This window comes from Hemitrygon akajei, chromosome 3, assembly GCF_048418815.1.
Source record: "Hemitrygon akajei chromosome 3, sHemAka1.3, whole genome shotgun sequence".
NCBI classification, from domain to species: Eukaryota; Metazoa; Chordata; class Chondrichthyes; order Myliobatiformes; family Dasyatidae; genus Hemitrygon; species Hemitrygon akajei.
Window position 1 is genome coordinate 165,421,267 of NC_133126.1, and position 14,490 is coordinate 165,435,756.

Here is a 14,490-nt window from a genome sequence, read left to right on the forward strand (position 1 = left end):
CCCTTCCTTACAGTCTGAAGTAAAGATAACTTTCAACGTATACTTTTCTAAGAATTCACAAACTTTGCAAATTTCACAACTTTTACCCTCCTGCTTTCTTTTTCTCCTGGTTGTAATGTAAACATCATTCCATGAGAAAAGGTTTTGAGGCATGAAGCTGCCTACCAGAAATCAGAATCTATGTTATCTATGCTATCAAATTTGATCCCATAAAGAACACAATTCAAGAGAAACAGCATTCACACCAAAGCTATTGGACTTCTTAAACATATTGCAAAGTGTAAGTGTAAGCATACGTTGTTCCTGTCTGTGACTTGTGGCACATTAGGAGGCACCGTTGCTGTTTCTTTGGCATTTTTGTTTGTTTCTCAACAAATGGTTGATGCTCAACCCAGCACAGATGGAAAGCGTGCAAAGTACCAGCTGGATTCGAACCCAGGACCACTCGCCTCGAGGTCTGATGTGGATGCCACTGCACCACCAGCCAGCTGAGTGTAAGCACACTGAACACAAAACACAGTAATTGGAAAGCACTTTGTTCCCGAATCTATATTTCACATTAAAATTGTTCAAAACCACAACAGTAAAAATGACAAGAATTCAGCTGTGCTCACCTCAAACACAAACATTCTACATCAAAGGCGAGGAACGAGGAGAACACTGATGGGAGAGCTGTAACCATTTACATTTGGATCTCTTCAGCGAAGACTGCATCAAGTGCACACAGGCAGGCTAGGTGAATCGGCAAGGACGTGGCAGATGGAATATTATGCAAAAAGTGTGAGGCCATTCACGTTTGTGGGAGAATTGGAAAAGCTATTTGATTTTGAAAGCTGAGGGGAAGGTGTATGCTTGTACCCAAATCACTGAAAATTGACTTTCAGGTATAACAAGCAACCACAAAGGTAAGTGGTATGTTTGATTTAGTTAAAAATTGTGAATATTTGAGTACTAAAACTATATAGGGCCCTGGCAAAATTACTCTTGGAATATTCTGTGTCAGCCTGGTCTCTCTTTCCCAACAAAGGATATAGAGTAACGATGAAGGGTCTCAGCCCGAAACGTCGACTGTTTACTCTTTTCCATAGATGCTACCCGGCCTGCTGAATTCCTCCAACATTTTGGGTGTGTTGCTTGGATTTCCAGATCTGGAGATTTTCTCTTGTACACGATACAGAGTTCAGTTAAAGTTCATAAGTGATCTATTGATTTTACTCCCTGTAATATGGCCCCTTCTACGTCAGCGAGACCAAGCATAGACTAGGCAACCACTTTGCAGAGCACCTACGTTCTGTCCACGACAGCCATGTTGGGTTTTCAGTTGTGAACCATTTCAACTCTCCTTCCCATTCCAACACCAACCTGTCGCCTTAACTTTTGACACTGCCACAGGGATGCCAGATGCAGGCTAGAAAGTTCAAAGTTCAAAGTAAATGTATTATCTAAGTACACATATGTCACCCTGATAGAACACTAAAGCACAGGAACAGGCCATTAGGCCCAGCTAGTCTGTGCCAACTAGTCCCATCGATCTGCATCTGGATTATAGACCTCTATACCTCTCACACCCAGGTACATATCCACATTTCTCTGAAATGTTGAAATCCATCACCTCTGCCAGCAGGGCACTCCACACTCTCACCACCCTGAGTGAAGAAGTTCTCCTCCCACCTTCCGCTTAAACATTTCACCTTTTGTCCTTAACCCATGACCTCTAGTTGTATTCTCACCCAACCTCAGTGAAAAAAGCCTGCTTGCATTTACCCTATCTATACCCCTCATAATTTTATATACCCCTCCCCTCATTTTCCTAAGCTCCAAGGAATAAAGTCCTAACCCATTCAAACTTTCCCTATAAATCAGATCCTTATTTACTGTTAAGTCTTTTAACGTGGTTCTAAACTACCATAGCCAAGTCCCAGCTTCATAACCTGCTTTATTTAGGTTTAAAACCCCAGTTTGAGATTGAACTAAATCATTTTCAGCTTTTATATAAAACTGTCATATTATGATCATTGTTCTGTCAAGACCCTTACCTACCAGGCCTATTGATAAACTTTCATTACACATCACTGGATCTAAAACTTCCTGTTCTGACGATGAACCTCTCACGTACTCCTCTAGAAAAGCACCTCCTAAACAGAACTTATTTACTGCTCCTAACAAAAACCCTGGAACCAATTACTGTATGCTACTTTGGCCCGGGCAAAAGTCAATGCATACTGACAATAAAAGCACTGAAGTAACCACACATTGAAGAATGAAATAGAATCTTTCACCTAGTTTTATTGAAGAATGCTTTACTTGTAAAAACTTTAATTCTTCCTTTCTGTATCTGTCCTGCAAGTTCTCGTGTTGGTGTTAATATGAGCCCAGGTGTAAAAAAATGTGCTTTAAAAGAACATGTCTATCCATAGCCTCCTCTACTGTCACGATGAAGCCACACTCAGGTTGGAGGAACAACACCTTATATACCCGCTGGGTAGCCACCAACTTGAAGGCATGAACATTAATTTCTCAAACTTTTGGTAATCCCCCCCCACCTTCACCATTCCCCATCCCCTTTTCCCTCTCTCACCTTATCTTGTTGCCTGCCTATTGTCTCCCTTTGGTGCTCCTCCCCCCCCTTTTATTTCTTCCATGGCCTTCTGTCCTCTCCTATCAGATTTCCCCCTTCTCCAGCCCTGTATCTCTTTCACCAGTCAACTTCCCAGCTCTTTACTTCACCCCTCTCCCCCTCCTGGTTTCACCTATCACCTTGTGTTTCTCTCTCCCTTCTCCCCCACCTTTTAAATCTACTCATTTTTGTTTCTCCAGTCCTACCCAAGGGTCTTGGCTTGAAACGTCGACTGTACTTTTTCTCAATAGACGCTGCCTGACCTGCCAAGTTCCTCCAGCACTCTATGTGTATTGCTGGGATTTCCAGCATCTGCAGACTTTCTCTTGTCTGTGCTCTAAAAGGGGAGTAACTGACATTTGATTGTGATCTGTGAAATGAATGTTACTAATTACTTAAATTTTATTTATATTGCTTAATTTAAATGTACACAATCTGTTTGCTAAGATAAAATCGAGCACTGTATTACCTGAATATCCAGGTATTGTTATACTGACACACAAAAAGTTGCTTTCTCTCCTGTTCCAGACTGGGATCTGGGAGAAAAGATGGGAATTATTAAATAAGCGGTTCAATTTTAATGTGCAACTACCAAACTGAAGAGATGTACTTTCTGAGCAATGACATCTCTTCCTTCCATTATTTGCTTAATGGCCCTCTGTTGAATAGGCAATGGTTTCTCAAAGCTGTATGCGTGAGTTTCATTTCTGTGCAGGCATTCACAGTAAACACAAAGAAACACAATAATATCAGTGAAAAACTGCACTCCACAAAGATGGACAAACAACCAATGTGCAAAAGACAACAACATGTGCAAATACAAAAAGATCAAAAGAGAGAATAATAAATAAACAATAAACATCAAGAACATGAGATGAGAAGTCCTTGAAAGTCTATAGGTTGTGGGATCGTATAGTGTAGGATTGAGCTCCTTGGTTTTGCTGGCACTGAGTGAGAGGTTGTTGCTGTGGAACCACTCAGCCAGATTTTCAGTCTCCCTCCTATATGCCGATTGGTCACTATCTTTGATTTGGCCTACGACAGTGGTGTCGTCAGCAAACTTAAATATAACCATATATAACCATATAACAATTACAGCACAGAAACAGACCATCTCAGCCCTTCTAGTCCATGCCAAACGCTTACTCTCACCTAGTCCCACTGACCCGCACTCAGCCCATAACCCTCCATTCCTTTCCTGTCCATATACCTATCCAATTTTGCTTTAAATGACAATACCGAACCTGCCTCTACCACTTCTACTGGAAGCTCGTTCCACACAGCTACCACTCTCTGAGTAAAGAAATTCCCCCTCATGTTACCCCTAAACTTTTGTCCCCTAACTCTCAACTCATGTTCTCTTGTTTGAATCTCCCCTACTCTCAATGGAAAAAGCCTATCCATGTCAACTCTATTTATCCCCCTCATAATTTTAAATACCTCTATCAAGTCCCCCCTCAACCTTCTACATTCTAAAGAATAAAGACCTAACTTTTTCAACCTTTCCCTGTAACTTAGGTGCTGAAACCCAGGTAACATTCTAGTAAATCTTCTCTGTACTCTCTCTATTTTGTTGACATCTTTCCTATAATTCAGTGACCAGAACTGTACACAATACTCCAAATGTGGCCTTACCAATGCCTTGTACAATTTTAACATTACATCCCAACTCCTATACTCAATGCTCTGATTTATAAAGGCCAGCATACCAAAAGGTTTCTTCACCACCCTATCCACATGAGATTCCACCTTCAGGGAACTATGCACCATTCTTCCTAGATCACTCTGTTCTACTGCATTCTTCAATGCCCTACCATTTACCATGTATGTCCTATTTGGATTATTCCGACCAAAATGTAGCACCTCACACTTATCAGCATTAAACTCCATCTGCCATCGTTCAGCCCACTCTTCCAACTGGCCTAAGTCTCTCTGCAAGCTTTGAAAACCTACTTCATTATCCACAACACCACCTACCTTAGTATCATCTGCATACTTACTAATTCAATTTACCACCCCATCATCCAGATCATTAATGTATATGACAAACAACATTGGACCCAGTACAGATCCCTGAGGCACACCACTAGTCACCAGCCTCCAACCTGACAAACAGTTATCCACCACTACTCTCTGGCATCTCCCATCCAGCCACTGTTGAATCCACTTTACTACTTCAATATTAATACCTAACAATTGAACCTTCCTAACTAACCTTCCATGCGGAAACTTGTCAAAGGCCTTACTAAAGTCCATATAGACAACATTCACTGCTTTACCCTCGTCAACTTTCCTTGTAACCTCTTCAAAAAATTTAATAAGATTTGTCAAACATGACCTTCCACACACAAATCCATGTTGACTGTTCCTAATCAGACCCTGTCTATGCAGATAATTATATATACCATCTCTAAGAATACTTTCCATGTATATGGCATTGGAGTTGTGCTTAGCCTCACAGTCTAAACATAAAGCACACAGCCTCGTGGTGCACCTGTGCTGAGGGAGATTGTGGAGGAGATGCTGTTGCCAATCCGAACTGACTGGGTCTGTAAATAAGGAAATTGAGGATTCAGTTGTCCAAGGAGATATTGAAGCCTAGGTCTTGAAGCTTATTTATTAGTTTTGAGGGGATACCAAAACTCACACAGCTGTCCCTGGATTAGAAATGCCCGACTTACAAACACCCTATGTATGAATGAACTCCAACCTATTATTAAATTGAAAAGTCTGATGTACATACAATCACTCCTACATATGGCTGAACTAACTTCCTCCCTCCACTTTCAGTAACTGTTCTATCTTATCAGTCTTATCTGTTTTAATGTCATTCATTAAAAAAAACTGCGGAGGTACTATTACCATATTGAGTGATTTATTTTCTGACTTAGAAACCATAGAATCAAAGAACATTACAGCACAGAAACAGGCCTTTTGGCCCTTCTTGGCTGTGCCGAACCATTTTTCTGCCTAGTCCCACTGACCTGCACCTGGCCCATATCCCTCCATACACCTCTCATCCATGTACCTGTCCAAGCTTTTCTTAAATGTTAAAAGTGAGCCCACATTTACCACTTCATCTGGCAGCTCATTTCACACTTCCACCACTCTCTGTGTGAAGAAGCCCCCCCCCACAAATGTTCCCTTTAAACTTTTCCCACTTCATCCTTAACCCATGTCCTCTGGTTTTTTTCTCCCCTAGCCTCAATGGAAAAAGCCTGCTTGCATTCACCCTACCTGTACCCATCATAATTTTATATACCTCTATCAAGTCTCCCCTCATTCTTCTACGCTCCAGGGAATAAAGTCCTAACCTATTCAACCTTTCTCTGTAACTCAGTTTCTCAAGTCCTGGCAACATCCTTGTAAACCTTCTCTGCACTCTTTCAACTTTATTAATATCCTTCCTGTAATTCGGTGACCAAAACTGCACACAATAATGGACAAAATAATAGACTTATGGACAAAATAAACTTCTGTAAAAATAAAAATATTCATTACTAAGATATGGCCTATGTTCTGTCCATGCATCCAACAGGCCAATGGAATGAATACTGAAATTTCCAAATCAGGTCACCCACAACCCCACTTCAACTCGGCTTCTCTCTCCATTTAGTTACCTTTTCCATCCCTCCCTACCAAACCATATTGTCCTCCCCGAGATGATTCCATTTTCCCATCACCCACATTCATATCCACCTGGGTTTCTTCTCCCTTGGTTCATCTTTCCTATACAATACTCTGCCTTGTTCCATTTGCCCAATATTCCACAACCCCCAGCTCATTATTTGGTTCCACTTATCAATTTATCATCAATCTAGGCTGTTTCATCTCTCCTTCTGACTTCTTTATATACCGACTAACTTCCCTCTATACTCGCAGTCTAGATATAGGGTCTCAACCTAAAATGTCAGCTACTTTTTTTTTGCCTCACAAATGGTACCTAACCTACTGAGTTCCTCCAAAAGCTTTTATTTTTCCTTCAGACTGGTTACTGGAATAAAAGCTGGAAATTCTGGAAACATCAGTATCTGTGGAAAGAGAATGAGTTAATATTTGGGGTCTAAGACCCTTTGTCAGAACTGGATAAGAAGAGACCAAACACCTAACTATAAGTGACACACACAAAAAGCTGGAGGATCTCAGCAGATCAGGCAGCATCTATGGAAAAGATAAACAGTCAATGTTTTGGGCCAAGACCTTTCTACAGGAATGGAAAGGAATGAGGAAGATGCCTGAATAAAAAGGTGGTGGGGGGGACGGGAAGGAAGTTAGCTGGAAGGTAGTAGATGAAGTCAGGTGGGTAGGAAAGAGAAAAGGCTGGAAAGGAAGGAATCTAGTAGGAGAGGAGAGTGGACTTTAGGAGAATGGGGACCTTGGGCGGTGTAAGGCAGATGAGAAGAGGTAAGGTTCTGGAGTGGGGAGGGGGATGGAATTTTTTTAACCGGAAGGAGAAATTGGTATTCATGTAATCAAGTTGGAGGCCTCCTAGATAGAATATAAGGTGTTGCTCCTCCACCCTGAGGGTGGACTCATCGTTGCAGAAGATGAGGCCATGGACCGACATGTCAGTACTATCAATAACTATAAGTAACTTGCTCCTTCTTTCTGTCTGTCTTGGAATTGGCCATTTCTGTCTGCCATTCTTCTCTGTTTTGGCTCAGCTTTTCCCTCTCCTACTGGCCAGAGCCTTCTGACAAGCAACACAGGCACTGAAGCATAATGTGATTCTAGCTGCCACATTAATTCATTTGGACTCATGCTATCAGGGCTATTCCCTTTCGTTCCACTCATCCTTCCTCCACCTTCTCTGCCACTGAAAAGTAACTTGTTTTCTCTCTTTCTCTCTCGGTTCTGATGAATGACCTTGGACCTGAACTACCAAACTGGCATTTCTTTCCAAGGTTGTTGCCATCATCTTCTGTTTAGTTACAGATTTCCAGCACCTGCAGATCCTGGGCTACTTCCATGGGCAGAGATTAAGACATAGGAGCAGAATTAGGCCATTTTACAAATTGAATCTGTATTTGATCATAGTTGATTTATTATCCCTTTACCCAATTTTTACCCTGTCTTCTCCCCACCTTTTTAATCAAGAACCCATCCACCTCCACTTTAAGTATACCCAGTGACTTGACCTCCATAGCTGTCTGTGGCAATAAATTCCACAGATTCACCATCCTCTGTCTAAAGAAATCCCTCATCTCTGTTCTAAAAGGATGTTCTTGTATTCTGAGGCTGTGCCCTCTGGTCCTAGACTCTCCCATTATTGGAAATATTCTTGGCACCCCCCACTCAATCTAAACATTTCAATATTGAATAGTTTTCTATGCGATTCCCCTCATTCTTCCAAACTCTAGCAAGTACAGGCCCAGACAGTACAGCATAATACAATACATCAAACACTCCTCATACACTAACCCTTTCACTCCTGGGATCATTCTCACAAACCTCCTCTGGATCCTCTCCAAATCCAGCATATGTGTTTATATTCTAATCCCTCGAAATGAATGAAAACATTACATTTGCCTTCCTCACCACCAATTCAACCTGCAAGTTAACCTTTAAGGAATCCTGCACGAGGACTCCAAAGTCCCTTTGAACCTCCGATTTCTGAATTCCTTCGTGTTTGGAAAATAGTCTACACCTTTATTCCTTCTACCAAAGTGGATGGCCATACACTTCCCCACACTGTATTCCATCTGCTACTTCCTTGCCCTTTCTCCTAATCTGTCGAAATCCAAGTAATCAACTACAAACAGGACCACAAAGTCATCCATTCTATTACCCAGATCATTCATATATAACCTGAAAAGAAGCGTTCCCCAACACTGACCATTGTGCAGTACAACCAGTCACTGGGAGCCAACCAGAAAAAACCCCTTTATTCCCACTGTTTACCTCCTGCCAGTCTATCCATATTAGTATTTTTCCTGTAATAACATGGGCTCTTATCTTGGCCAGCAGCTCATATGCGGTATCTTGTCAAAGGCCTGAAAATACAAGTAAACAACCTGCGCTCACTCTACTTTGTCTAATTTGTCTGCTATTTGGAGGTTAGAAACATGTGGTACTAGGTAATTTAAATGGCTCAGCATGAACTAGATGGGCTGAAGGGCCTTTTTCTGTGCTATAGCTTTCTATGACTCTATGAGAGATGATCTCATTGTAGCTTGCAGAATCACTTTCTTGAGGTTAACCAAGGAGAGGGCAATAAATGTTGGTCTTGTCAGTGTTGCTCACGTCCTGAACAAGAATGAACAATTAGAAATGCCACTGGTCCTGCTCATGTTTATTCATCTCTGCGTCCATTTGTCTTCATGGTTTTACCTGCCATGCTGCTGGATGGCCAAGCTGGAAGTCGTGTTGTTGCATGTGACCTGATCGGCTGTGGATTCCCTTGGCGATCAGATTGTGGAAGTAATGATGCAAGAATTGAGAAGCAAGTGAATTCAGCGTCTTGCCAGGTATAACAAGAGAAAGGATGAGAGGGACGGGAAACTGGATTTTAAAAAAGAGAGAAATCGGAAATGAAGGAAAGAGAGAGGGAATTAACAGAGTCAAAGTAAGATAAATTTATAAAATAATCCTTCAGGAAGCAGTGTAGTCTTAATTTCAGTGCAACAACAGAAATGAACATTGATCACATTGGACTAAACTGGCCTGACAACCTCTCAGTTGTCAGCATTCATGCCCCAGCACATCTCATACTTCTGTATCACAAGTCAAAGGTAAAAGTTTGAGAACACTGGTCACCAGCCAGTGCAACTGACTATCCAGTGGCTGCCACCTCTTCACTGAGCACTGGCTCGCTGAGGAAACGTCTGCTTGTACCTTGGATCCAGGCTGGGGCTAGCTGGTATATGAACTTTGACCCTTCTCCTTTGAACAGGGTCATCAAGCTTATGGTGAAACTCGCTGCAGGTAAGCTCTTACTTTTGTTTATTTGAATATATTTTAATGTCTAATCATTTGTCAATATTCAAAATTTATTTGAATAGAGATTAAAAGAAGTCTCAAATCATTAAGGAGTTTTAAATCCATTACTGGGGTTGTGGACTCAGACTGAGCTCTGGTCACCACCCAGATCTCACTTCACTCTGTCGGACTGTGGGTAGTGAGTCTGATCAGCAGACCAAGTTGTGGACCACATAACCATGAACAAAGTGTCATCTGTTTGGAATTTCCTTGTGTGAAGTGATGTGGGCTAAAGGCAGGAAAAGGAAATTACATAGGTTGTTAAAATGAAAACTAAAGAATATTCAACAAAAAGATTGAAGAAGAATGGGAGCAGTTGCTAAACTCCACAGACTTGGGAGAAATAATGCATTGGATGGTAGGCGGTGTTTGCCACTCAGTGTACAACTAAAGAAAGGTTTCCTACTTTTCCTCTTTTGGTTGAATTCATTTATTGTTGCAAAGAATAAAATTTCCATGAAGTGGTTGCCATTCACATAAGTTTTCTCAGCCTGAAAATCACTGGATTGTTGGATGAAGTAGTTGCATATTCCTCCGCTGATGAACATTCCCAGGCATTGATCTGGGACAATTTCCTTTCCCAGTTTTCCCGTTGAACGACCCTAAGTGCATCCTAAGTGCACCGACGCTCACTCTCTGACCACTCAGCTGGTTACCAGTTTGCACACACTGAGACATCTGAGTTCCTTACAGACCAATCACAGTGGTTCAACTTTTAACGATTAATTCAGTTTCACTTTGATGAGACGGCCCATTCGGCTCATTCATCATTTAGAAAGATTGCCTCTCTGGAGCTAGGTAGCCTTACAAAGAAATCTTTGTGAATCCTTCCCGTGTGGTGAAATGGCAGGCCATAGTGACTGATGGCCTTTCCGTCTGGACTTCTGTACGTTATTCATGGCCAACTTTAACAAGGGCACCTGAGCTGCCCTGCTCCTAATATGCAGCCTGAGCGAACTAGTTGTGCAACAGAAGGTATTTCCTTACTCTGCCACTGTTGGCACACACTACAACATCTTCATAAGCTTTATCCCCTTAAACTACATTTGGCCACGCTTTTCCTTTATTACTTGGACCAAGTCAAAGATGCCACATCAGCAGACTGACTTAGAAAGGGTAAACTTTAATGAGTGCACCTGTCACTCTGTTGGCCCAGCGATGGGTCCTGAAAACTCTGGGTTTTCCTCTCATGCTGGGAAATCCACCTCTACAGTCCCATGCCAATCATACCAGGAATGTGGAGATCTCAACGTTGATGTTCATAACTTCTTGAACTGAAGTAAGAAGAATCTGTCAAATTGATGTTAACGTAAGATACTTTTAAATTACATCCACTGCGGCCTTCTCTACTCTGCATGATGTATTGAATATTGAAAGGCCTTGATAGAGTGGATGTGAAAAGGATGTTCCCAAAAGTGGGAGAGTCTAGGACCAGAAGGCACAGATTCAGAATAGAAGGATGTCCCTTTAGAACAGAGATGAGGAAGATTTTGTTTCACGAGAGAGTGGTAAATCTGTGGAATTCATTGATATAGACAGCTGTGGAGGCCAAGTCATTGGATATGTTTAATGCGAGGACGATAGGTTCTTGATTAGAAGGAGCATCAGATGTTACAGGGAGAATGCAGGAGACAGGGTTGAAAGGGAAAATAAGTCAGTCAGGATCGAATAGAGGAGTAGACTCAATGGGCTGAAAAGCCTAATTCTGCTCCTATGTCATAAGATCTTGTGGCCTTATAGGACAGCTCTCAGATCTGAATGAATGGCATTCTGGTTTCCTGATCAGGTTCATATGGGCATTGCGTCTGCTGGGTGACAATAATGGGATGAACTGATGGCTGAAAAAGTTGGCAAAGGGGAAGTTTTCATCAAGATCAGATCTCAGTGCTATTACTTCACCATTGACCTGTAATTCTAGGCCTGTGTATTTAGTATGGAAAATATGGAGCAATGGGTCACAGAAGTTTCAAAGGTAAAGGAATACTGCTTAGTTTGTCTGGGCTGGATTGTAAGCTGAGTCACAGATGGGAAGGGATATTGCATATGCCCATTTTAACTCCCAGGATCTTTACTTTCATGGAACTACATGATTCACAAATACTTCCAATGACAGCTGAAGCATATTTTGACATTTTAAGAAAACCTTAATGGGCCAAAATGCTTATGTAGCAGTAACAAACCCCCCAAAAATTATTCTGTCTGATTTTATTTATCACACCTGGTCATCTGCTCTTTATCAGAGTCAGTATGCCAATTATATGAGAGAGTCTCTAAGACTAGATGTCCAAATGTAAGGTTTATTAATCAATGGTGTGTTGTGAGCTACAGGTAGGGTCACTGACAATGATAATAACAATGGCAGCTACTATTGATGCTATCATTTGATGTTTGCTACAAGAACAATATGCAAGTTGTTATTTGAACTGAGTGACTGACTTACCATCATATTTGTATGATTTTAATGACCTTTCAATTATACTTCACAATTTACTGCTAATGAACAAATAAGAGGACATTAAATAGTAGAATCATTTCTCAGTTAATATCCTGCAATATTAATGTTCTCACCCCCTCCTAACCTGAAGAAAAGGATTAGTAACTAAAAGTCAATCAATTTTTGTCAATTCTCATTTTTGTGACAGAACAAATTCAGGTTTCAGTGTGTCACAGTAAAATAATTTGAAATGAATCGAGATGCCTCTAAATGCCTCACAAGACAGAGCGTACAACACCAAACAGTTCAGCACAGGAAGAGGCCCTTCAGCCCACAATGTTGTGCTGAATTAATTAAGCTAATGATGCTTGATTAAAGCAAGTGGTGATATGTCCCTACCAAAGGAGGTGTAAGGCGCTCCTTCCCTCTGCTAGCCTGCAGGTCACCCTTGGGCAGGGTGTAGCACCTGCTTAGTTCCCCCCCCTCCTCCCCGATCAGGGTCACGTGAAGCCATAGGAGCAGCTGGTGGATGGTCATATGAGCAGCTGGTGCATATCACAAGTCCTGGTTATGCGACCACTGACAGGCAGGTGATCTCTGAAAAGTATTGATAATGGCTGGAGTTACCTGTCTTGTAAGGACACTGCCCAGACGAAGGCAATGGCAAACCACTTCTGCGGAAAAATTTGCCAAGAACAATCATGGTCATGGATCACCCACATTATATGACATGGCATATAATGAACGAATGAACGTCAGTCTGCACATGGTCTTTATCTCCCCATTCTCCGCATATTCATGTGTCTATCTATGAACCTCTTAAACACTTCTATCATATCTGTCTCTACCAACACTCTGGCAACACATTCCAGACACCCACCACTCTCTGTGTAGAAATAACTTGCCCCACACTTCTTTGAATGTTTACCCTCTCATGTTAAGTGCTTGCCCTCAGACACTTTGGGTCTGGGTTAAAGGATACCTTATCTATACTTCCTATTCATTACACTTCCAAAAGATCTCCACTCCTGTGAAGCCTCCACTGCTCCAGAGAAAACAAGTTTGTCTAAACTCACAAAATGCTGGTGGAACGCAGCAGGCCAGGCAGCATCTGTAGGAAGAAGTGCAGTCAATGTTTTGGGCCGAGACCCTTCATCCTGACGTCCTTGAATTTCCAGCACCTGCAGATTTCCTTGTGTTTGCATTGTCTGAACTCTCCATATAGTACATATCCTCTAGTCCAGGCAGCACCTTGGTAAAACCTCTTTTCCACACTCTCCAAGGGCTCCATATCCTTCCAAGGGCAACCAGAATTGAATGCAATAAGTCTAATTCACATTTAGAATAGTTCATTGTCATTTGCACCAGAACGCAATGAAATTCCTTGCAACCATTCTGCGTTCTGTTTCCCGGGAGGGTAAGAAGACACAGAAATTACATTATTGCTGAAAAGCCAGGAGTAAATGTAAGTACTGAAACTGTAGGGCAGAGGAGCAACTATCCAGGTTCATTGTTTTATTTTCTTAGTTTTATGTCTTGCAGACACGAGAATAAAGCAATGATCATGACTTGCATCTGTTAGGGTGGTTCTCATGTCAGGTCAATTCAACATTCATTATTTTATGAAGATTGATCCTTAGATACACCTAGTCTACTCCAATATCCTGGATAAGGGTAGAGTTTCCTGGTAATTGCAAAAAAATTCAGCTACATTGTTGCGTACTATAACAGTAATCCATTTACCTGAAGCAGGCAGTATGTTTGGCTTCCTCACAGGTTTCTTCTAGTTATTCCACTCTAGTTTGTTCTAATTTTACAAAAACAACTAACTTCATTAAAAATTTCTGAATCAGGTGCATCTTTTGTGATTTTCATGTTAACTAATGTTTTACTGGAAACTTGGAAATAATTTCTGTCATTCGCAATCAATGCTCCATGCTCCAACCAGTCCAATTGGAATCATTACTGCAATACTTTTGCTGCCGGTACAGTTGTAACACAACTTGAATAGCTTGTCAAATAAATGCAAAGCTGATTGCTAATGTTCAATAAAGCCATGTGCTACGTTCAGCCAGGTTTTTTTACCCTCCCTCCCATTTGGAAGTTAATCATATTCTGAGAGATCTCAACCTCACAGACTGAATATAGGTCAGCAGAACTTGGTTGATGTAATATGAACAGAGCTATTATGTTCAACTGCGCCATCAAAGTAGAACATGTACACTATCAAAAAATCTGAAAAGAAAACAGGAAGTTTTTCTAATAACCTGGGAAAAACAAAGGTCGGTCGGTCTTACATGTATTTTTATTTTTCTGCCAATGTGAAACTAGAATTAGAATGCGGGAGAAGCATAACTGTGATAAATAGCATTTTTCTCCTCAATAATTTTTGCTTATTTTAACGGCTAATCAAAAGGGTAAGTGGTTTTGATTGTACTGCAGCCAGGTTTTAGTCACGTAA